We start from the raw sequence: 26,575 nt of genomic DNA, 5'->3' as shown, positions 1-26,575 counted from the left end.
TTCATTTCAATCAAAGAAAAACCCTACTGAGCTCCTTTATAAACAAACATACACATTCTCTTTCATCGCAATATTCAATCAATATAATGATGCCTTATTATAATGCTGGTGAACTTTATTATAACTCATCCGCAAAGATTCAAGATTCCAAGCTGACATTTAAATCAAGTGCACAGGTTATACTGTTTTACTGTCTCTTTAAGTGTGCAGTTTATGAGAACATTAGTCATGGTTTTCATTACAGTTCATAATATTGATGTAATGCACGGTGAGCACAGAAAACCAGAAAGAGCAGGATTTATGTGCAAGGTGTACGTTTATTAACCTAATTTAAGAATAAAACAAAGAAACATGCAAATACGATAAACAAAGAAAACCGAGGAACGCAGGGGAAACAGGAAATGGACTCAACAGCACAAAAAATCCAAGGACAACAACCGACAATGAACTATGTTCATTATTAACTACTAATAAGAGGAAATGCAACAAAAGTCCTGATAAGACATGGCGAAAATGTAACAATGTAAAACTGCTTGTTAGTTTTATTTTTATTGAAGTTAATTGTATTTACATGTGACATGCATGACATAAACACTGTAAATTGTAATAAAGGATTTATTAAATTATTCAGATTAATCAGTATTACAACAACAGTGAATACAACAACCAGTATTTACTACATAGTAGCAACATAGTATATATATATATATATATATATATATATATATATATATATATATATATATATCAAAACTTACATTCAAGCATGCATAAATCACAATAATAATTTAATAATAATTTGTTACATTTATATAGCGCTTTTTCTGAGACCTCAAAGCGCTTCACATAGAAGGGGGGAATCTCCTCAACCACCACCAATGTGCAGCATCCACTTGGATGATGCGACGGCAGCCATATTGCGCCAGAACGCTCACCACACACCAGCTTACTGGTGGAGAGGAGACAGTGATGAAGCCGATCAGTATGGGGATGATTAGGAGGCCATGATCGACAGAGGCCAAGGGGCAAATTTGGCCAGGATGCCTGGGTTACACCCCTACTCTTTTCGAAGGACACCCTGGGATTTTTAATGACCACAGAGAGTCAGGACCTCGGTTTAACGTCTCATCCGAAGGACGGTGCTCTTTTGGCAGTATAGTGTCCCCGTCACTACACTGGGGCGTTAGGACCCACACAGACCACAGGGTGAGCGCCCCCTGCTGGCCTCACTAGCACCTCTTCCAGCAGCAACCTGGTTTTTCCCAGGAGGTCTCCCATCCAGGTACTAACCAGGCTCAGCCCTGCTTAGCTTCAGTGGGCAACCAGTCTTGGGCTACAGGGTGATATGGCTGCTGGCACAATAACAATACACATCTGAAACAAGAGATATACTAGAAGTGGACATAAATGCAAAACATTAAAAAAGTACTTTAATTTATAGGGAAACAGTCAAAATAAAAGGCTAAATAATGACAACATCTCCCAAAGAGAAGACCAAGTCAAAAGTTGACTATTACCAACAGAAATGGACAAACACTTAACAGAATAGCAGCTAAATCGAACAAAAATTCAGCCTCTGAATAGGCACAGAAGTCATTTTTATATATTTATTTATATTACAGGCACAGCTGAGCCCTGCACAGTTAGATTAGATTGTAAACACAAGACAAATTGTAGGTTGATTTAATCAGAGACATGCAGCATCTCAATCTAAATGGTTTTGTGAATGCCTTTGTCTCGATCAGATGCTTCAAGTTGTTTTAGTGCCACCGTAAACATATCTTCAGGCGAAGTCTTGCCGGGTGAGTCTGAGTTATATCTTTATATCCTACCAATAGGATGAATATACCCCCATGATGCATCAGGCACTCGGGGTGAGGACTGAAGACCCAACATATGGTAGAAACATCTGGAAAAATCTATCTTCACAGAATTAGGGGAAATCTTTCACAAATTGTGAATAGAGATTTATGAGAAAAGAATGCAGGGTTCAAAATTGTGAGAGAAATGTTGCGGTTTCTCAGATGTCTGTAGCCCAGAACCGTCACCAACTCACTCCGCTTGGTGAGTAACTGATTGCCATTCAGCGTTGAGAGATGACATTTTCTTTACCCCTGCAAAATTTGAATTATCAGATCCTGCTTGATAGTGTGGAATAAAATCTCCGTGCATCAGTAGTTTACCCAAAGGCTCATCTCCATCAAGATAATGGTACTTTAAAAACGTGGGTTCTTTAGATCTCAACCAGAATGACCTTTGAAAGAGGATGACAGTAAAATGGAGAGTCCTTTGGTCCAAATCTCTGAACGTCTGCATATTTAATAGACTGGATCCCATCAGTTTTCCACACGCAGCATCAGAGTCTCATTGTCATGGGTAGGCTATCTGGGAATAGCGGATGGCGTTAAGTAGAAATATGGCGGTTTGAGCCACAGAAGACATTTGTGGGTTCCAGGCATGGCCTTGGCATCATGCTTTATGATCTGGTCGATATAGCTCATCATTGCTTTGGATGCAAAGATCACTGCAGGATGAAATCACACAATCTTATGGGGGCTGCTAAAGCTGACAGGTCCAGATGCAGGACTGAGGAGTGCAGGATCTCATGGGCCGTTTATACGGAGCGAAGATTAGAAGAAGAACATACGTTTGTTTTGTTTTGTTATTACGTTGCTTTCATTTGCAGCAAAAAAGGCGGCACAATACTTCTTTTTTAACAACAATCCCATGAAGCACTGCAAATGTCAAAAAAAGTCAAATAAATGTTAAATAAAAATGTCAATACAACATAAAATAAATGACTTATAGTGATTTTAAAACTGATATAGGCTATTTTAAGTTTATTGCACAATATTATATATATATTAAAATATTATATTAATTATATCATATTAAATTAGGCTGTATTATATTATATCATTGTAAATAATATTTAAATCACTGACTTGTGCTTTTACAGAAGAAAATACCAACAAAGTCATAGCTCATGTTAGGTCTGTTTTGAAAGATTTAAGCAATATCTAAAAAAAATCAATTCAAGAAAATCAAGAAATCAAGATTTTTACTTTTTACTTTGAATGAAATGCAGAGCTTATGACATGAAACTATCGTCTAGCACATAGACAAACTATTAGAATAAGTGCATATGTAGAGAGCAAGGTTATTATCGTTAATCAGAACCATTAAAAATGTCATTACTTGAAATAAAATAAACATTAACTGAAATAAAATAAAATATAAAAAATTTAAAGACATATTTAAAAAACAATAATAATAAAAATAAAAAATAAAAAATTGCAAAAACTTTAACTATAAAAATGAAAACAGAAAATATAAAAATAAAATCTAGTTCAAAATATTAGCAAAAATTATAATAGTGTCTCGATGTAACTAAAACACAACAGGAATGCAGACACACGTCCTGTGTGAATGGCCCCTTACACAACAAACACTCACTATTCTTCATCAGTCTTGTGTGACGAGGCCCGACAGCTAAAGATGAAGGAAAAGAAGAAAAATCGAGGAGAGCGAGTTCAAAAACCATCATGGACTCAATTGTTTCCACTGTAATACAATCCATTCCTCTTTCTTTATAGTGAATGAAAATCTATTATGACCACCATCTTCCCCCAACACACCTCCGCCGGCCACACGACCCCTTCCCCTCCCTCATCAAACCTCTTTACACGAAAAACACATCAAACAGGCCCAGCTATTGGCTTTCAAAACCCAAGCAAAAGCACACTTTAATTTATTTTCTCGCCCTCTCTGATTTCTTTCAGATTGGACGTCAGTCTGCATGATTACCCTCAAATCAAGACTGGGCTGAAGCGATGCTACGGCTCTGTGTTTCCTCAACAGTACAGTAAACACACGGGCCGCTGCTGTAGAGGTGACTCCTCACAATGAATCTCAGTCACGACATATATCACCCGCTGCTTACACCATCACATTACTGTCATCCGCTACGCTCATCTGAGCTGATTACACAGTGTTCTTCTCCATATTAATCTATACTAATTAATATATTAATTAACATCTCAGTCTTTTATGTTTACATGATGTTTTTTCTTTTCTTTTTTTGTCACACAATACACATATTTGAAAGAAATGTAGAGTCAATAAAGTGTCAAAATGATCAGTTGTTCAAAACGAAGAGATCACTTAAAAAAAAACAATTTGAGGAAATGCTTTCAAGATTGATGATAATAATAATAAATGTTTCTTAGGCACCAAATCAGCATATTAGAATGATTTCTGAAGGATCATGTGACAAGTAATGACTTAGAATAAATTACATTTTAAATGATAATGTTTCACAATATTACTGTTTTTAATATATCGTTAGCCTCATAGCATAATTGCCTAAGTCATATTTCAATGTCTTTGGAAAACAAGAAAAAACACAAAATGACATAGGCAATTATGTTATGAGTTTGATATTGTTGATAAAATAAATGCTGCGGTGGACATAGGAGATTATAAATATATATGCTGTCACAAGGATGAGTAGTGGATCGAAGTGCAGCAGGATACAGTTTTTATTTAACAAAGAACGAGAACAAAACAACCGTGTATATGATGACATGGACTGACAAAGAACTGAAAGAAACACAGAGGTGATTTCGGTAATCCCATAAGATCATTACAAATCACACTGTACGATATGGATCTAATAAACTTGGGTACTATGTGTATGTAGACTGTGGGATGATGACACCTATTGAACAGTAGGCTCCGACGCAAGATAGTATAGAAGAATAAAATGTCATCAGCATGCGCTAGTGGTAAACAAATAGAGCAAGATGAATTGAACTGGCAATTGTGTTTTTTATCAAAAAGAGGAGAATATGGCATGGTCAATGCTGAGCATTTGCAAATGATGCTTGAGGTAAGTAGTTTTAAGTTTTAGCGCTGTAGCATAGATCAATACATCATTTCATGTTGATTTTTTATTGGCTAGTCAGTGGACGTTGGTCGTAGCATCAAACACACTGTGAGATGATCATGGCAAATTTCTGAAACTGTCAGAAAATGATCGCAGGCTATACCTTTGGTCGCAAGATCGTGACATCGGCCGTCTTTGAACCTTTCTAACTGTAAAATGTAGGACCACCGTTTAGGAGCCATGACCACAGAAATCACCACAATTGGTCATCTTTCGTCTGGACAAGCCCAAAATCGTACAGTGTGTACCGAGCATATATAGATCAAACAAACTAATCAAGGAAACCAGTGACAGGTGTAACTGGTAATCAGAAAATGAAAAACAAGGTAATAACTGAAACATAGAACTAAACGTGCAAAACCCACTGACAAAGACAAGAGAGAGAGAGAGAGAGAGAGAGAGAGAGAGAGAGAGAGAGAGAGAGAGAGAGAGAGAAAAACCATTCTGAAACCTTCTTTTTTTTTTTTTTTTTTACATCACCAACATCACCAAGCTCCTACATATCCTGTTTCACTTTGAAATGTGTAATGTCATAAAAGTAAAATAAGTTGCAAATATTGACTGTAAGTGTCTTCCTCAAGGGCACAGAGATCACCCGGGAAACTGGAACACCCAGAGAAAACCCACGCCAACACAGGGAGAATATTAAAATACAAATATTGTTTTTTAGGTTGAATATATTAGGTATTAGATTAAATCCCAAGTTATGGAGAGTCAGGAACTTGCACTTGAGCTTGCTATCATGCCCTGCAGGTTGCTCCAGGGGTATAATCTTTGTAATTAGTGATGTGCATGTAAGTCACAACTAAACTTGTTATTATGTGTGGTACAGTAAATGGCAACTTATTAACAACGCCTCAGGAAGAGAACCTCTCACATAGTTCCCTGCTTTTGAATTATACATTGACTATGTTATTGAATTTATGGTTTGCTCAAGACATTCCTTATCTGCTGGTGCATTGTTTGTGATATATTATAAAATACATCACAGACTGAAGATAGAGAAAAAAATAATATGTACAATGTCTTTTTCAAAACATTCTTCAATTGAGATGCAATGCTGATTTCAGACCAAGTGACGGGGATAGTTACACCATTATTGAATGTGACATCATGTGACCATATTAATACGACACTGTACTATAACTTTAGATAAGAAGTAAATGTACAGTACAACAGTATAAAAAATGCAGTGAGTTGGGTGCAGTCATTCTTTTCGATCAATTCAAGTGCTCCCATGAACTTATGACATGTATTATTTGATTATACGATAACATAAACTTTAAATTAGGTACTGTCTGAGGCGATTTTGGGATTTCAGTCTTAGGGAGGCTGAGCCTCTTATCAGCACATGAGCTGTTGTGGCTCAGGTGAGTATTTCTTACCTTAAGTGTAAGAGCTCACAAGTTTCAATTTTGCTTGACCCGACAACGTCCAGTAGATGTCCAGCTTATCAGTTATATGGCAGTGTATTTGACTGCAATTTATTTTGTGATTTCACTGGAATGTAGACATGTTGAAGTAATGTTATAAAACAAAAACTTCTGAACACATACATACAAAATGCAAATATCACAGAATAAGGAAACCTATATATAAAATAGACATCTGGCTCTTTAATCAAGGAGTCAGACAGTGTAAATAAAATCAGCATAGAAATTAGTTAGAAGTTATTTCTCCTTGGAAACAAAACAGAAAGCATTTCAAACTTGAGGCATCTGTCATCAGTGATAGCTGAGTCTTAACCTCTATCTCTTGGAAATTAGCGCAATGAATGACTTTTGTATCATGATATAACCGAGTGAGTTTGTGTTCCAGCGGTCAGCCTCTGTTTTGATAGGTTTAATATTGGCTTAAATATATTTTTTAAAATAAATGAGAAGCTGCTTGACCGGGGTATTGAAAGATCAGCTCAAACTCTCATATTACACTGTGAAGAGCAATAGCTGTTGTGATTAAGTGTGTGTTTATGCATGAGGAGAATCCCTTAACAGGATTACTGGAGATGGTGAATCATTGTGTTGTAGGTCTATGGCTGTATATTTATAGCAAAATGCATTATAAAGAAGCCTGCCACAACCTAAAGGCTAAAAGATATGTCTTCAAAGGCCATGACTGTGTGTGCAGCTGAAATCGTCTTGGCACCTCTGGTTCTGGCATAAAAGCTCTTAACAAGACTGTTTAGCCCTCCGTAAGCGGATACATCCACATAGCTGTTTGTGAGATTCCTGCACATTCTCTCCATCCATAAAATAATAATATTAATAATGATAATATGTAGACAGGATAAAGGGCACTATTTTTTTTTATACATTTACTCAACAAGGACATTAAATTGATGAAAAGTCATAGTAAAGACTAACATTGTTACAAAGATTCTTCAATAAATGCTTATTTTTTAACTTTCTATTCATCAAAGAATCCTGAAATAAATCACAGTTTTAACAGACAAGACTGAAGAGACCCATGGCGGAGTGGAGGGAACTGAAGACCACTTCAGCGGAGTCGGTGAAACTAAAAAACTCCACAGATCAGGCAAATCTGTAAGATAAGGCACTGAGAGGTTATAGGGTTGGCCTGTCAGTGCAGACAGAAAGTTGCTTGACGACCTCTGTGGTCGTATTGGGGCAGACAGGGAATTCAAAGACAGACAGTTCATTAAAGGCCTCCTTGGTCACAGCAGGACATATAGAGAATTCAGGAACAACATCCACAGTCATAACAGTACAGGGGTTTGATATTGAAAAAAATTAACTGTAAAATATATTATTAAAAGAAAAAACTGCCTTTGGTGAGCATAGGAGACTTCTTTCAAAAATCTCTTTTTAATTTCTGTCATTTAGAAAATACAAAGTGGATGGATTCAAAATATTTACCAAACCAATTCTCTGATTCTAGAATCAAGAACCATTCTAGAACCTTTCCTTCGCAAACTCTTAGCAGGAGCCTTTTGTTATACTTGCGAGTTTTCAGTACTTTTCTGATGACATGCAGCTGTGCTGTGTTACAGTGATATGTGTCGAATTAGTGAAAGGTGCTGTCGATGCATCACGTTAACCCCAAGAATAAACATTCACGAGTCAGCAGTTCCCCTCCATCTCCTGACTGTGTGACGTCCCTGCATTGTTTCCACCATCACGTGTCTCCAACACCTGGACTCGTGGGATATATGGCACACAACCCACAGTGTCATGACTCTCCTGTCAACAAAAACTTATATGTAGCATTTCAAGCAACACCTTTCAATAAAATGCATTGTCTATATTAGTAGAATCTCACAAAAGCAAGTGTTACATTCTCTTCCACAGGAGCCACGCCAGTGAGTTTCATACAGACAGTCCATCCTCCGAAAAGAGAGAAGCTCTCATCCATCAGGGTGAAGCACATTAGGATCTCATTGCTATAGTTTGGGGTATTAAGAAATGAACCATTAGGCAGAAGGAAATGGCATGTGACGCCACTCCAGGTGGTATGAATCTGACTGGATGATTCACACAGTCATTGAGAGCGCACAGGAAAACAGTCATATTTCAGCATGGAAATGCTCACACACTGCTGTGAAGAAAACAGACTGTGGTTACTGAGGGGAATGCTGATGGTATGAAACTCATTCAAGCGCTTATAAAACATTCTTAAAGGAGATAAAAATGATACTTTGTCATTATTTACTCACCCCCGTGTCGTTACAAAATGATAGGATTCTCTATCTTCAATAGAATAAAAATCTGAATTCCTGAAGAATCAACATGCAGGACTTTTTCCAAGAGCATTCATCAGTACCACGACTGAAAGCTCCAAAAATGCCAAATAAACACCACAAAAGATCTTAAAAAGCATCCATTTGTCTTGTGCATATGTTCTTCTGACTCCATACAATATCTTTGCATTAGAAAAATACCAACTTTTGGTCATTATTCACTGATAATCAACCAGTGAGCTGTTTACTCAAGAACTGCAGCAAAAGAATCATTGAAACAATCTGGATCAATCAGATTAGTGAACAAATCATTCTCTTTTTATGAACTGGCTCAAAAGAATGATTTGTTTACTTACCCGTTTCTGGAGTTCAACCAAATTATCTGTAATTGAATTGATGTCTTAATGGGACTGAAAAACCTTCATGTAAACACCTAAATTGAGCTCAAGCCAAATGAATTTCGATCGGATCGAAAGGGCTACATCTGAAATAATCCCATCAACAGGAAAAATACATTTTAAAAAAGCATGTGAACTTGAATCCTATTTTCTCAATCAAAAGTATAAAGACCTTGCGCACATGTGCAATGCTGTGATGTGCACGTTAACAATGTTTTACAACAAAGTTTTGGACATTCGTATATTTATTTACAACTTATTTAAATAAAATGTATTTATCTTACCAACTGGTCATGGGACTGAAAATTTACTAAATATTTGCTAAATAGGCTCTTCTGATGCATATGTCAGCTTTCGGTAACACTTTATTTCGATAGTCCACTTTAGACATTCTTCTAACTACAGTAAAAGTAACTTTGCAACTACACTCGTTAGAGTGTTAGTAGACTGTCTGCTTGATATCTGTTAACTCTTTATTTTGATGGTTCCTACAGACACAAGTAAGTAACTTTTTTAGCTACAGGTCAACTTATTCTACTAAACCTAACCTAACTGTCTAATAACTAATATTCTAATGAAAGTAAGTTGACATGTAGTTGCAAAGTTACTTATAGATAGTAGATTGTCTAAAGCGAACCATCGAAATAAAGTGTAACTCAAGGCAAAAGCAAAAATTAGACTCAAAAGTAAAGAATATGTGAATCGGATTTCCAAATTTAGGGTTCATATAAGCAAAACTTTCAGAATCTAAAATTGGATTGGATTAATTCTTTAGAGCTTTTAAACACACAGGTACCCGCTGACGCAATCATACAGTCACAGCGGTTTTTCAGAACAGCTGACTATAGAGGGAAGATTATCAGGGAATAATAATAACAATTTCAGTCTGTTCCTTACAAACTATCATGTAGCATCAGAAATATAGAGATTGGGATGCATGGACTACTTTTATGGTGCTTTTTTTTGGAGCTTAACACTTGTGATTGTATCAAAAAGAGCCAAATGAAGCTTAAAAAATTTTCATTTTGTCTTCCATGAAAACAAAGTGAGAATTAATAATGACAGAATTGTCATTTTTGGCTGCGCTGTTTGTTTTCCCTCAACCTTGTACCTCTATGTGTCATATTCATCGTAGGTGGTGGTTCAGGTGCCATTTTTGACAACCAGCATAAATCCCATGTTGGTCTGATGCCTAAAGCCATGATGTGCTCTCAAACAAGCAGCGAGTGGATTTATTTATTATTATTAATATATTCAGAGAAAAAGCTGTAATTTCACTCTTAACTTGAGTGGGCTCTCAGAGTTTAAACATTGAAATGTTTGAAAACTGTTTACACTGTCTGAGGATCAGTTAAGTTGAAAAACCAAATGATTTAATTAAAATGATCAACTCTCTCGCTGTCTTTGAAAACCAGTTTATCTCAGATGTCACATGTCAATTAAAAATTAACAAGCGATCATTTCAAAGGTAGCGTGTGTATGTGAAAGTCTTTAATTCCACTTTTATGAACGCTCCAAACACTTTAATTAATAATGAAGCCCTTCATGAGCTTCATGATATCCAAATCAATTTTTCATAAAGCGAATCACCCACGTTTCTGTGTCCTATATATATATATAAAAGATGCTAAAATGAAATAAAAAAAATTAATGAGACTCTAAGCTCCTCAAATAAATCCCAGAATTTCAACGACAGTAGGCCTAGTAGTTTTAAGCCATTTCTGTAAAAGTAATGAGAAGTATTTATGATGAGTCCTCAAATGGCTCAAGCTTCTTAATCAAGTGGCCTGAAGTATAAACTCTTGTTTAGGAAACCCATTAATCTTTTCGGTGTCAGAGCACAATGTCAGTGAGTTGTCAACACTGTGAGACGGAAATAATCAAAACAACCTCCACATACAATCTTAAATAAATTGCTGTCTGTGACAGAGGCTTGCAGCAAAATGAGAATTACTGGGGGGAAAAAACTGTCCAACGAGAATTTATATCCCGTTGCAAAATGAGTGATGTGGATGGTGATTAAAAATATCTGTCTGAGCATTTCTGAACACCATGTCAAGTTTCGAGTACATGCTCTTGAAAAAAAAAAAAAAGGTTCATTAATCCCCGGATGATTGCCATTTAATCATTCTGGATATAATTTAATATCCAAAAATGATGACCTTTGACTCTCATTTTTAATAATTTGTTTTTATTTATGAGCTTAAAGATGCTTAAAGATAACTTAAATTTTCTGAGCCATTTGTTTTTGCAAAGACTTTTTTTAGCGTCACGGTACTGTACACACACCACACACCTTTATGAGATTGAAAAACACTGTTTCACATCCTTGAAAGCAGTGGATGAAATAAATGTCTGTCTTTGTGATATATCTTGGTCTTCTAATAAATCTAAAGCTGAAAGCGTTGTAAATTTTCCATGTAAGCTATGGTTTCTTGCTTTGCTCTGTCAATAACTATTTTCTATGACCAGTAAATAATGATTTTACATCATATCATGATGAATGAAATATTCTCAAGTGTTTACACTGCAGGCACTCTCTCTGGACTCAGTACAAGTACAGCGCAATAGATTTTTGCACAGATGTCAATAAGATTTAGTGCCATTCAGTTTGTACACTCATATAATCATGATGTTGTTAACTATCGGTCTGTGCCAAGCGCAGGGTGTTGAAATTACTAAATAGGTCAGATGATGCATCACAATATGCGGATTGTAAATGTGTGTCGGTAGAGCCACTTTCCCCGAAGAAAGACGCTGCTTCATTATCATGCTCTAAATCTATAAGAAGGTTGCAGTCTGTCTTTGAAGGTTTAATGTCTGCAAGTCTGCTGACCCCAGGCCTAGTAGCTCACATTTATTTTAAGTATCACACATACACTGGCCTTATATCCTCATCTTCCTCTGTCGTTCTCATTTTAGAGCCTTGAGCATTCATTCCTCCACTCATGCATTAAACAGAGTAAGGCTGGTGCCAGTGCTTCAGGTTTATTCTCTTAGGGTGGACTTTTCTGTGTTAAAGAGTCTTGTGGTTAAAGATCTAGACTGGCAACCAAAAAAGCTAAATGACAAATTAGTCATGTTCAAGATTAAGCTGTGATGAGAATCAATGCTTTATAGAGGTTAGCAAACCCTGCACTGTCTTTTTTAATGCTTTTTGCGGAGGCTCACGTAAAGCCTTATCTGTCTGTTGCTTTTGATTTGGTTTGCAATTTTAAGGAAAAACTGTAAGAATTCCAACACTGTTACTTTAAATTCATATGCTTGTTTTTGATTATATAGAATTTCACAGTGTTGTATATCGCTTATGTTAGTTTGTAAATTTAAACAAGTGAAAGAAAAAATGCTACAGTAATAGGTATTGTTGTTTGGTTATCCATTTATATTATGTTACTGTATATTGTGAAATTATATTAGATTTAAAAATAACAATTCATGTAATTTTACTGCAAAATAGCCTACTGTAAATGATAAATTCATAAAGCTTAAATCAAAACCAAAATTATATATAGGCTATATATATATATATATATATATATATATATATATATATATATATATATAATCTTAGACAAGTAAATTTAAGCTAAAAACAACAAAGTTGTGCATCACAATTAATTAACAAATTATGTTTTAATAGTTATATGCACTGTAAATAAGTTGCTGCCTTAAATTTTAAGTACAATCAACTTGGATGTTTAAGTAATTTCAACTTAAATTCCATTAAACTGACTTAAAAAAAATTGTTGAATCTAACGTATAAAAAAATGCTTAACTTATTAAGTTAAGTTAAAGCAATGCAAAACATATGTTTTCATAACTTATTGATCATTTAATCTTTACAGTGTGTGACATATATGTTACTTATGTTTATTGCATATGTATTACTCTGATGGTGTTTTGTATTTGTGTGTGTAACATTGTACACTAGCCATTATTCTTTGAAATGGCAATTTAATGAACTTCAATTGATCATGTGACCTTATATTGTGTGGCCTCCTTATATTGTGTGGCCTAATACAATATTGTGTATTATTATGGTGGTTATCAGTTTATTACAAGAAACAAAGCAAATTTCAGTTATTAAAGTGCATTGATATTATAATACACTTTATTTCGATGGTCCACTAGACATTCTACTAATTATAAGTAACTTTGCAACTACATGTCAACTAACTCTCATTAGATCATTACTAGACTTTTATAGTAGTCACTTAAAGTCAGTAGAATGTCTATAGTGGACCATCGAAATAAAGTGTTACCTGTCATGCATTTAATATGGCAACAGTACTGTATAACGTATGTAAAATATACAGGCACCATGTCTACGGATGATATGTGTTTTTCTGGCAACTACTGTCTAGCTTTAAGTTTAAGTCTTAACCAAGACGTTCATGATTGCTCTAAAATTACATTTATACAGATAAACTTTGCGACAGTACATCCATCTTTCCACTGCAATCAGCACAGAAAGTGAAATGATCCATAGATCTCTGATAAATTTGAGCCATAATGTGTGGTTAGGGTCTCGTTACTTTCAGAAGAGTTTATGATTATGACACTTTTTGTTATGACTGGCAAACATAACTGTTTCCATGCCTAAACAGATTGGGCATTACTGAATGCTATGCACTATAAAGCTCAATTTGTTTACTTAGCTTTATGGCTAATGTGGCTCACATGCATCATTGGCTTAACAAACCATGGCTAATGTCTCTAAGGTGAGTGCTAGTGAAAATACTTCCTCAATCTCATTTATTAAAACCCTACTCATGCCCCCCGACCCCCCCACCACACACACAATTGTTTTGTAATATTTTTTTGCACGTCACAGGCACACACACACACACAATTTTAGAAAGGCCTCAGGGCCTTGGTGGCAGGCAGATGTATCAGGCCAGTCACTTTTATATTCTGCCTGCATGTCAGTGTGTGCCGGGGTGCATCCATGTGTTACAGATGGGGTGTCCAGCGGATAAAGTGCCGCGGTGAAAGCCCAACAATAAACAAGACCCCCTCTGCACCCACACACACTCCTCCAGTTTTCCTCTTGCCATAAGAGAGAAATAACCAGAGACAGGAGCGAACGGCACAGATCATATCATGAATATATTGAAAATCTATTCCTCTGCCTGTCGTTTTTTTTTTTTTTTTTTTACATGGTGGAAAAGATAAAGCACCCCATTGCGATACTTCAGTGATTTTGTATGTATCTGTTTCGGTCTCTAGCAAAGGAATTATGTACTCATACTATTTGGAGATAATGCAGATTGTTATAAACTTCCCTCTGGCTCTATCTGCCATTTTAGACTTTCCCTTCTCCATAAATTGTGTGTCCAGCAAATTCCTTTTCCACTTGACCATAAAGCTTCACAGATTATCCAAATAGAACATGTTCCTTGATCAACGCCCTTATTAGTCATGTAACAACAATATTATCAAACAATCTTATTGTCATGTTTTGTTTCTAGTTCTTGTCATTTTCATGTTTCTGTATCTTGTCATGTGATTCCCTGTTTGTCATGTAATCCTGCCATGTGTCTTGTCATTGGTTAATCGTCTGATAATTGTTCACAGGTGTTCCATGTCTTGTAATTAGTCTGTTTATTTAAACCCTCATGTTTGCCCATGTACTACTGTTGGTAGCCCTGTCGGTGTTCTTGTTCTGAGTTTTGAGTTCCATGCCTCTGTTTTATGTTTGATCATGTTTTGGAATTAAAGTCTCTGTTTATTTTTTTTATTTGAGATTTGCAAAAATCTGTATTTTAATTAGACGCTATTTAAAATAACAGCCGCGTCTGATAAGTGTTGCAGTTTGAATTTTATTGCACTTAAGTGTAATCCTGTCAAACAGCTAGTTTTGATTTCTCCCATTTTCGGGACATTCGCGTTTGCTGTGCTAATTGTGAGGGCCGAGGCAGCTGTCCTCACTCAAGCGTTTGAAAACATATCTATGTAGTGTGTGCGCTGCCTGTCGCGGAAGCGTCAGCGGAAGCATTCAGCTCTCATGTTCAGCCTCCTCGTGTGAAGACCGACTCGGATAAAGACCATCGACTCTATCTGTGCGACTCCACCGAGCAAGGCCACCTGTAAGGCACTTCATTATCTTCTCCCCTTTCCTTTCCCACTTTTATCCTATTTCCCTTACTCAACATGTGCTTTCAATACATTCCTGTTGTCTCTCGACAACGCTCTTCCATCACGCACAGAAGGTAGCGCAATACTGCTTATCTGCGTCCCATTCTCTTATCCTCACACACCTCTCTTCTGTGGTTCTATGGAATTGTCAGTCAGCAGTCAATAAAGCTGACTTTATTCCAGCCTTTGCATCTCATTCTACTCTTAGTTTCTTGGGCTTGACTGAGACCTGGATTCATCCAGAAGACTCAGCAACCCCTGCTGCTCTCTAACAACTTCTCTTTCTCTCACACCCATCGCCAGTTTGGGAGGGGTGGGGGTACAGGTCTTCTCATTTCTAACAATTGGAAATACTCAACTCTATCTTCTCTGCAATAACTAGTTTGAATATCACGCCATTACACTTACAACTCCCATTCAGATCCATATTGTAGTCATGTATCGCCCCCAGTATTTGGTGATTTCAACAGTCATCTAGAGAAGCCGTATGCAACAGACTTCATCTCTCTCCTAGCCTCAATAGATCTCAAAAGGCTTCATCACCACAGGTACTCACAAATCAGGCAACCAATTGGACCTGGTTTACACATGCAACTGCATCACAGACAACATGTTCAGATAATTTCCTCATTACTTTCAATCTACAACTCTCTACCTGTGCACCACCAACCCCCGTACTAGTTACTTTCAGATGAAACCTGAGCTCACTTTTTCCCTCCAATCTTTCCTCTGCCGTGTCATCTTCTCTTCCCTCACAATTCTCATCTCTGGATGTGAATACAGCAATGGATACCTTATGCTCCATTTTAACATCTTAAGACAATATCTGCCCCCTCTCCTCCAGGCCAGCACGCGCTACTCCCTCTAACCCATGGTTATCTGAGGTTCTCAGTGAACACCGGACCAAACTCAGGGCAGCGGAGAGGAAATGGCACAAATCAAAAGACACATCTGACCTGAGTATGTATCAATCTCTGCTCTCTTCCTTTTGGATGTTCATGCTGCATGATGCTCTATTAAAATAATTGATTCTTTTTGTTAAAGACTTTGTCTAGTTTTTCAGAGTGCGAACCGTCTACAGTCTCTTCTACATCTTATTGGTTTTTACGCACCTGGACTTACAACTAGCTTTCATCTGAGCGCAACAATATTTCCTTGTCTTCGGATGTTCATGCTGCAAAATCTTCATATTTCCACAACAAGATCAACAGCGCCTCCAACACACGATCACTTTTCAAGACATTCAACTCTCTCCTCTGTCCACCACCCACCTCCTCGTTAACTGATGATTTTGCTAACTTTACCAACAAAACCACTATCAGCAGTCAATTCTCAGCTCCACACACACAGGAACCCTGACCAACCTCTCCCACAGCCAATATTCTTCTCTCCTCCTTCTCTCCACTAAACGAGGAAGAAGTATCTAAACTTCTCCTCTCCAGTCATCCTACCACCTGCCTTCTAGACCCCATCCCCTCACACCTTCTACAAGCCATCTCTCCCACACTTCTACCAGCACTCACACACATCAACTCATCCCTCCATACTGGCATTTTCCCTACTGCATTCAAGCAGGCTCGGGTAACTCCACTGCTTAAAAAAACATTAAACGCATCACTTGTAGAGAATTACAGACCTGTCTCTCTCCTACCATTCATTGCAAAAACAATTGAACAAGTTGCTTTCAACCAGGTAACATCCTTCCTGTCTCTGAACAACCAGCTGGATGTCAACCAATCTGGCTTCAAGAAAGGGGATTCAACCGAGACTGCATTGCTGTCAGTCACAGAAGCCCTACGGACAGCAAAAACTGCTTCCAAATCTTCAGTTCTCATTCTCCTGGATCTGTCTGCTGCCTTCGACATGGTGAATCATCAGATCCTTCTGTCCACCCTCTCATCACTGGGCATCAAAGGCACTCCTCTCCACTGGTTTGAGTCCTATCTCACAGGTAGATCCTTCAAGGTTGCATGGAGAGGTGAGATATCCAAAGCACATCAACTGACCAGAGGTTCCTCAGGGTTCAGTTCTTGGACCTCTCTTCTCCATTTACACCACATCACTGGGACAAACCATACAGGCACATGGTTTCTCTTACTATTGCTATGCTGATGACACACAGCTCTTCCTCTCATTTCAACCAGATGATCCCACAGTAGCTGCATTGATCTCAAGCTGTCTGGCGGACATCTCGGCATGGATGACGGAACATCACCTGCAGCTCAACCTGGCAAAGACTGAACTTCTCGTCCTCCCTGCCAATCTGTCTCTACAACATGACTTCACCATCCAGCTAGATTCATCAATCACCCCATCAAGGTCGGTCAGAAATCTTGGAGTAATATTTGATGACCAGCTGACCTTCACAGACCAAATTACAAAGACCACTTGATCGTGCTGGTTTGCACTGCACAACATCAGGAAGATCAGGCCTTTCCTAACTGAGCATGCAACACAACTTCTCGTCCAGGCCCTGGTCATATCTAGGCTTGACTACTGCATTGCTCTTCTGGCTGGACTTCCATCATGTGCAACTAAACCTCTAAAAATGATTCAGAATGCTGCAGCTCGTCTCGTCTTCAACGAGCCCAAAAGAGCCCACGTCACTCCTCTGTTCATCTCTCTGCACTGGCTGCCACTTGCTGCTCGCATCAAGTTCAAGGCATTAACGATTGCTTACAGATCTATCACAGGCTCAGCTCCCTCCTACTTTCACTCACTCCAACGAGTCTACATCCCTACCAGAAGCCTTCGATCAGTCAATGAGCGACGTCTCGTGGTACCATCACAGAGCCCAAAAAAATCACTCTCCAGAACATTCTCATTCAAGGTTCCATGCTGGTGGAATGATCTCCCCACCCTCATCCGGAATGCAGAATCCCTGACAACATTCAAAAGACAACTTAAAACTCATCTCTTATGTGAGCACTTAACCTCTTAAAAAAAAAGGAAAAATCCTTTTTCCCTTAATATCCTCTTTTGTCTGGCTTATGCTACTCTGAACAATGCCTGCACTTTGTATTTTGAGCACTTCTTGCATTGTTTTTGCCTCTTCACGATGACTCGCTTAATTGAGTCCTAATTTGTAAGTCGCTTTGGGATAAAAGCGTCTGCTAAATGTAAATGTAAAGTTGCATTTGGGTTCACTTCAACTTGCCTTCAGTGGAAATTCGTTACAGTTATAAGGACAGGGTATGATTGGATTAAACAATATTCACAAACAAATTTCACCTTAATAATAATTTTAATAACAGTAATTTTAATAACAGTAATTCTATAATATTAGTTATCTAAATAAGATTTGAGTTTGAGATTTTGATTGAAGATTTGAGTAAAAAAATTTGGGGTCAGTAAGATTTATGTTTTTGAAAGAAATCTCTTATGCTCACCAAGGCTGCATTCCCTAGTGAAAAAAGGAAAGAGCTCTAGTATACTTGCAGCCAGACTAATTATCAGTATATTTCAAGTGTTTTAATGATTAGTTAATTTGAAGTGTGCTATTTTGAAACAATTAATTTTGTACTAATTATATTTTAGTGTGGTGGCAAACAAAATATCACTGAATAAGAGACAAACATTTCCTTTTGTCTTTGAGGTTTATTTTCTTGCAAGAAAAGGTCAGCAGTTATACAGTCACACAGAGTGGCTGCAGAGTGTGACAGTGAAGGGAGGCCATCCTTTCTCCTTTATAGTCTTTACTCCCAGAATGTTATCTTTCTAGGCCAATGATGGTATTTTCAACCTTACGTGGAACATTCTTAGACTTGTTCATCATATTTTATCCTTGAGTGGAGGCCCTCCTGTCACCTACCAACCCTCTTTACCATTCCAATACAATTCCATATTAGAATAAGGTTTGTGTGTGCTCTTTTACTGATGGTCACACACATCTTAGAGATAAAACATTTTCCCACAATTCCCCCTTTTTATCATTCATTGATAACTAATATAATAAAGCATATGTAAGTCATTACATCTCATTTATACTCTTCATCTTTGATTTTCATATAAACGATCACTCTCTTAAACTTGTTAAGTAAGATTTAAAAAGAAAAAGCTTATACTGTTTTTTTGTCGAGATAGTCCCTTAAGTATTTAGCAAGCAAGTAAAGATTTTATCTGAAGCCAGGATAAATGAATAAAAACTGTTATTGCACTTCTGGCATAAAATCAGACCCTCAGTCACTTCAGTATAAACAAGAAAATAGTATAGATGTTCAGAATAGGAAAAACAAATCTTAACTCAATTAATACTTTTCACTGTAACTTCTGCTGGTCATATCATCAGCATATTTCTTTGGTTTTCGACATACATCATCAAATTGATCCTCATAATTAGACATTTGAAGCATTTGATATGAAACTACTTTTTACAACTATCTCCACTAAAGCTGGAAAAACATAGTATTACACATGGCAGGCACATCAACACCAAAACTCCTATCACTATCAGCACTAGCACTGTATGTCATATCCAATATTCCCACCAATTAGTTATCACTTCTGAGTGGTTCTTTTACAGCCATTATCATGTTCTCAATAATATTGGTTATGTTGTCACTATAGTCTTGAATGTAAAAACAACATGATGCATCCCAACATTTTACACACTCCTCCTTTCTCAGCAGTTAACATGTGTAACAGTAATCTATTCTGTATAACAGCGTCTCTAAATTGTTTCATTTAATCATTAACCATTGTCAAATCATTCTCAGTGCTGTTTGCTATTTCCAACATAAATTGGAAAATAAAATAATAGAACATAAAATAAAACATAAATGAACATAAACCTAAACTTCGGAAAATACTCATTAGCCTTGTTACTACACCAATTTTTTTATAATTTAAACAAGAACTGTCCGATTTTCATAATCCCCTAATAACGTCATAAATCTCCCGGTTTGATGTCGTGCAGTGGTGTATCAGCTGCTTTTCCTTGAGCTGCTTTCACCTAACCATAAATGTTAGATAGGAAAAAAGACATTTCTTTACAACATGTCATGTTCACACAACTCGGTTGATGGCACTCGTTGTTTAACCCCTTCCATTCCCATAAATGGGTTTTCCAAACAATATCGAAAGCAAACCTTTTTTTTTATTTTTTTTTTACGAAAGTTATCTTCCCCCCTTTTGATGCATGGTCCAACCCGTGCATAATTTATCATAGTGGTTGAAGAAATGTTTCGGTAAACAAGTGTAAACCCCTCCACCCGGGTCCTACTAGCCCTGCTCAGTGCGAGCCTTGAACTTGGGTCTCCGGCGTGAGAGTCAGGCGCTCTAACAAGGAGGCTACAGACTGCAGCCTCAAGCGTCTGTCGCCAGAGCACCTATTGAGATCAGAGGAGTGAGGTTTACTCGCACAGCGACTACTAGCTGGCCTCCGTTACACTTACCCCCCTAAACCTCATTCCCACCCAGGTCACGGCACCAATGTATCACCTCTACCCGGGTCCTACTCGCCCCGCTCTGTGCAGGCCTCGAACCCGGGTCTCCGGCGTGAGAGTCAGGTGTTCTAACAAGGAGGCTAAAGACTGTAGCCTCTAGTGTTTGTAGCCAGAACGCATATTGAGATAAGAGGAGTGCATCCAGCAAATTTTATATTAACCCAGCATGAAAGATAGGTCGACCATCTGACCACAGCCCCAAAATCATAAGCAACTGCAAACGAATTACGATAATCTGTGTAAATCATCACACATTTTCCATTCATTAATTTCCAGGCTTCAGTTAAAGCCACAAACTCAGCTCCTTAAACAGAATAATTATTGCCAACGGCCCTAAGACTAACACTTCAAATTCAGTGGTCACTACCTATCTTGCCCAATTCAGGCCTTTTGTTTTGTCTCTGAAGGCACAACCAACTACAAACAAAACATTCTCACAGTTTTCGAGTCTTGTGTCTATCCAGTCAGGTCATGGTGTACAGACATAGTCAAGGATAGTCAAACAACAGTGATGTTCCCATTCTCCACTAGCCTTTCACAAACTGGGCTCTCTAACAATTTGTATGGTGACTTAGCCAATTTGTCACTTTTTATGCAGTCAAGTCTATTATTTTACATTTATCATTCTGATCACACATAGTTGACCAATTCAATTTAGACTATATATTTCCTAGACAAGGGTTTTTAACCCATGATGGACTCAATCTTCAACTTCCCAATTCAGTTTACATAAAAATACTCTTAAATGTATTAATGCAGAGAGTAATTCAAATAAACATAAATGATGTTTAAACCCATCTCATATAAAACACCTCCCTTCAGGGTAGATGCCCAGTGGCGGCGGTGACCCCTGCCTTAGGTTGCCCTCTGTTTGGCCAAAGAGGATCTTACCCGTTGTTGAGAAATCACCTCGTGCACACTGGTAACCGCTCTTTCCCATCACAAAATCATTTTTCTTCAACAGAATCAGGTGTTTTCTGGAGCACATTCAAGAGGCACCAGAGCCATTGGTGGTGGTTGAGGAGAGATCCCCTGTTATGATTGGAAAGCGCTTTGGGTTTACAGTAGTACATATGAAAGCGCTATATAAATGCCTCATTCTATTCATTCTATTCTATTGGGGTTGCATAGTGTTAAAACAGGGAGACAAGTTGATAACAGCAGTATTTAATCACTTAAATCTGTTAAACCTCTTCAAATCAGCAAAATCTCAGTGAATTTAGATCACAACCGTCTATTCAGTGTACATCTATGTCTGTAGCCAGAGCCATCAAACCTGTTTCATGGTGGAGACTAGATTAGACAAAAAACGTACTGGTTCTAGAATAAATTAGTCAAAAATGTCACTTCTATCGTTTAATGTATGCATTATTATTTCTAAAACATTTAAATACAAATTGCCCACTGAATGTATAAAATATAAAATGCCTGTAGGCTAGCATGATTTCTCTTAACATCTCTCTATGATTTTCAACTGTAACACTGTGCTTTACTATAAATAGCTTATTATCACTTATGATACAGGCTCAGATAACAGCATTCAGCTGACTTTGAATGAGAGAGAGAGATTCTGAGATTCACTCAGGACTGGAGCTCTGTCTTTTCATAAACTTGTGTCATTTTCATTCTACTATATTTTTAACTCTAGCCCAACTTAAGACATCTTTGCCAGAAATGACATGCGTTTTCAAATAAACATATTTTTTTATATTTTTCCAACTCACAATTGTTGGATTCATCATCTGTCATTTTACATCATCCTGTATTTATTCATTCACTTATAAAAAGTATTATTATAGATCTTTCCTTCAAATGGATTTCCTTAAAACTTCAATCTTTTGACCTTATTTTTATCTCTTATTCTTCCACAGACGAAAACGTTATTATCGTCATATTAAAACTGATCTACTTTCACACCCACATTAACACCAGAAATTTCTGTCACTTTCTTACTTTTCTGAGTGGGCATTTATAATTAAGGGCTAAATGGCCCTGCTGACCACCACTCTGTAATCTGGTGAATTTGTTTCAGCCTCAACTACAGCAACAGACACCTTGCCTATAGTTTGATCATTGATCTTGCAAACGGCTCCAATACTGCACACCATTGAAACAGTGTGTGCCAATCAGGAATGCAAACAGAGCCACTTATAAGCAGTTCTCTGTATTCTTTTGACAGTCCACCAGTGGCAGATCACAATAGCCGTATCATCATTGTTATTGGCAGCACATTAATTTCCATAAGCTGCACGGAAACGCTCAACTTATTCTAAGTGGTTTTCACAAAGTTTCTGTTTACTTTAGTTACACTTGTTCAGGGAAATGATCCCTGACCCATAATTTCATTTACTTGCTTTTTGTAAAGCAGTTATTCATAAATAGTCATCATAAATCATAATTTTTATTTACATAAAATAAAATGTTCTACTATATTTCTTTTCATCTATCAAATGGTTAGTCTGCAGATACAAGAAGTATTATCATTATTGTCTCAGTCCCACTTAACTCTACTGTTTTGCAGAAACCAAAATATCATATTACTCATATCTCAATCCCCTAGTTCACACAGACAGCCTTATAGCTGCTTGCTCCTTCAATCCTTATTATATAAATGTAAATGATCTAGTCATCTAATGTCATGCATCCATTTACTGGATGAAAAAGTAAAAACTTTTTTTCTCCTGGAAGTTTGACTTTTTTCTTTGCACTCCTCCTCTAACCAGCACAATATTGTTGGCTTATAATACACACACACACACACACACACACACACACACACACACACACACACACACACACACACACACAAAACAGTCCTTCTGTTATTCATGTCCCTCTACAACAGGGTCCTTAACTACTTTCAGCCTAGTGACACTTAAAGTTCCTTCTCTAGGGAAATCATGGTATTTAATTAACCTTTCAATACTTCTCAAACATTTGAACCCATACACTCTCCTCATCAGACAAAACACTGGTTTATCATAATGATATTTTTTGCGCATTTTACTCTGAGATTTCCCCATGATGGTCAGTTTTTTTGTGTGTTTTTTTTCCCTGGCGCGCAAACTCTACAGAGATCAATTTTCACCTCAATTGAAAAAGGAGAGCATTTGCTCACAGTTTTGATCAGCCAGACCCTCTGGGTTTCCCCCACTACAGTACCGTGGCTTAACTAAACCCACCAGACTAGTATCCCCGTACTAATTTCGACTAGTATCCCCGTACTAGTCACCACAGTGTTCCTTTGACCATCATGAGTCAATCCCCCTCAGGTACCTTTTATAATTTAGACTTTGTCTCTTACCAGTCTCAGCTTACACCACTTCAGTTCTTTTTGTGATTCCAGTGGTTTCTCTCCTGGACCCTGGCGGTCGACCCCTCGTCTCTCAAGTTTACGAGGTAGGGCTGGAACTGCTCAGTCCAGGTGACCGTCCGCTCTCTGGTCAAAGAGGCACATCCAAGGAATCCTGCCGATACAATTTCTTCCACAGTTGTAATTAAATTGTAGTAAAGCAAAACTTTAAGTGTACTTTTGTGTACTAAATTGGACAAACTTCAAGTATACTTAGTATAATTCAAGTATATGCCTTGTAGGGACTAATTACATGCTTGATTAGTGATATTAAAGTGTTCTTTATTTGTGTTACAAGTACATTACAAATTCATTACGAGTGTCTTCGAAACATATAAGCAATATACCATAAGTGTATTTATCTATATTTTTTATTGAAAAAAAAATTTGGGGGGGTGTTTTCGCCTTTTATTATGATAGTAGCTAGACAGGAAGTGAGGTGTGAGAGAGACAGAGTGAGGAGGGATGGGATCAGGAAATGCACACAGTTAAAATATACCTAAAATATATTTTTAATAAAGTGCAAATAAATACACTTTTAAAAAATAAACAGAATTTTAACTTCAAGTATATTTTTACTAAAGTACAATTATTTTAAAGTGTGTTAAAAGTTGTATAGTGAAAATAGGTAAAAGCATGACTTTTAATATATTTAAATAGTAAAATTTTTGTTAGTATATTTGCAATGTACTATTGAAAAAGGGAATATATTTTAAATACAATAAAGTATACTTCTTTTCACTATAGGGTTTATTTGATCAAAATAAATAAAAACAGTATTATTGTAAAATATTATCATGTTCTAAAAAATTCAAAAAAACATCCATACTCTATTAAAAGGTTAGTTCACCCAAAAATGAAATTTATGTCATTAATTACTCACCCTCATGTTGTTCCAAACCCGTAAGACCTTCGTTCATCTGCGGAACACAAATTAAGATCTTTTTTATGAAATCCGAGAGGTTTCTGAACCAGCCATAGGCAGCAACGTCATTGCAACTTTTAAGGCCCAGAAAGGTAGTAAAGACATCGTTAGCATGCGCTGTGGTGCTCATGTGGACAGTTTCGGCCAATAATCACATAGAACCCAGAAGTGCTGCAATTAATGACAGAAATTTCATTTTTGGTTGAACTAACCTTTTAAAGTACTTTACATCCTTCATATAGAGCAGTCTGTATTGCAGATCATGGTAAAAAGATGTATCAAGCCAGTACATTATTAGAGCACAGAGACCAGAGACCAGAGAAGAGCCTTTCTGCAGCAACATCACCACCCTCCACCTCGAGAATCACGGCTGATACTTCCTCCTCTGTCTCTGCATGTCAGGATTGACATTCAGGGTGTTTGTATAACTTAATGGCTGTTGTTGTCAGAATCAAGCCTCCAAGGGCAATTGATGTGTGCTGTTAACCTGAGGCCTGTCAGTGCCAGAACATGTGAAGACACAAATAGTCAACTTGGCTCATGAATCATTAACAGGACAGTGTTATCCAGGTTTGACCATGTGTGAAAGTGAAAAGTTGTCCAATGGCAATTACAAGGTTTGCTGTTAAAAAGTAATAGGCTCCTTTCATCTCACTAATGTTTGATTGTCAGTTACATTTGACGAGTGTGGAACAAGAAACTGGTTGTCATTATTAACACTTTTACATGTAAAATCTAGTGAGCTGTCTGATATTTTAAGGCATCATATTTGTAACTGAGGCTGTTCCAGAACACTGTAAAAAAAAAAAAAAAAAAAAAAAAAAGTCTGTCTTAAATTTTTAAGTACAATCAACTTGGATGTTTAAGTCATTTCAACTTAAATTACATTAAACTGACTTTAAAAAATGAGTTGAATCTTATATGACTTACAAAAAAATTGTAAATTGCTTAACTTATTTTAGTGAGTTAAAGCAATATAACAACATATGTTGTCATAACTTATTGATCATATGATTTTTTACAGTGAAGGTAGATTATAACATACCAAACAGACCAATTCGTACGAATTGGGCAACTCGTAAAATATGTACGATTTATCAAAAACCTTACGAGTGAGGTCGTACGAATTAGCACCTTGTAAAATACGTACGAATTGCTGTGAGATCGGGTTGAGATACCTTATTTTGACCAAATTCTAAAGCATTATTGCATATATGCAGTATTCATGGGTTTCATCAGGTCCCTTTCCACAGGTGTATAAAATCAAGCACCTAGATTATGAATGCAGACTGCATTGTGCTTGATTAATACACCTGTGGAAAGAGACCTGATGAAACCCATGAATAGAATACAAGTCATTTACAGTATTTCATTTAAAATCAAAAAAGGCTCATTGGAAAATGTTGCGACACTATCAAAATGAAATGTTTTGAAAATAAATGCATTTGAAAAAAAACGAACCACCTACACTAAACCCTAATCCAATAGTGTTAACAAAAGCAAACGTCATTTACAAATCATAGTAAAAGTGTTGTAATAGTATTGTGCAAGCAACTGCATGAAAATAAGTCTTTATTAATCAACAATCTGCCCCGGTAATCAAAATATTAAGATTATATCATCAACATCTCCATGATGGATTGCCAATTAAGTATCTTCTTTTTGGAGAACAC

The 26,575-nt window shown here is 37.0% G+C and overlaps 1 long non-coding RNA gene across 1 annotated transcript; it reads right to left on the bottom strand.

Annotated features, from left to right (window-relative positions):
* Window positions 1–22,964: 22,964 nt before the first annotated feature.
* On the bottom strand, window positions 22,965–25,384 carry LOC309510631. The gene is made up of 3 exons (XR_014210413.1): window positions 25,115–25,384; window positions 24,861–24,897; window positions 22,965–24,092 (listed from the first exon to the last, which is right to left on the bottom strand). It is a non-coding gene; the product is annotated as an uncharacterized lncRNA (long non-coding RNA).
* Window positions 25,385–26,575: the final 1,191 nt, after the last annotated feature.

This window comes from Leuciscus leuciscus, assembly GCF_965113295.1.
Source record: "Leuciscus leuciscus genome assembly, chromosome: 12".
Taxonomy (NCBI): Eukaryota; Metazoa; Chordata; class Actinopteri; order Cypriniformes; family Leuciscidae; genus Leuciscus; species Leuciscus leuciscus.
The sequence above is the reverse complement of the archived record's forward strand: the minus strand, read 5'-3'. Positions and strand labels throughout refer to the sequence as shown.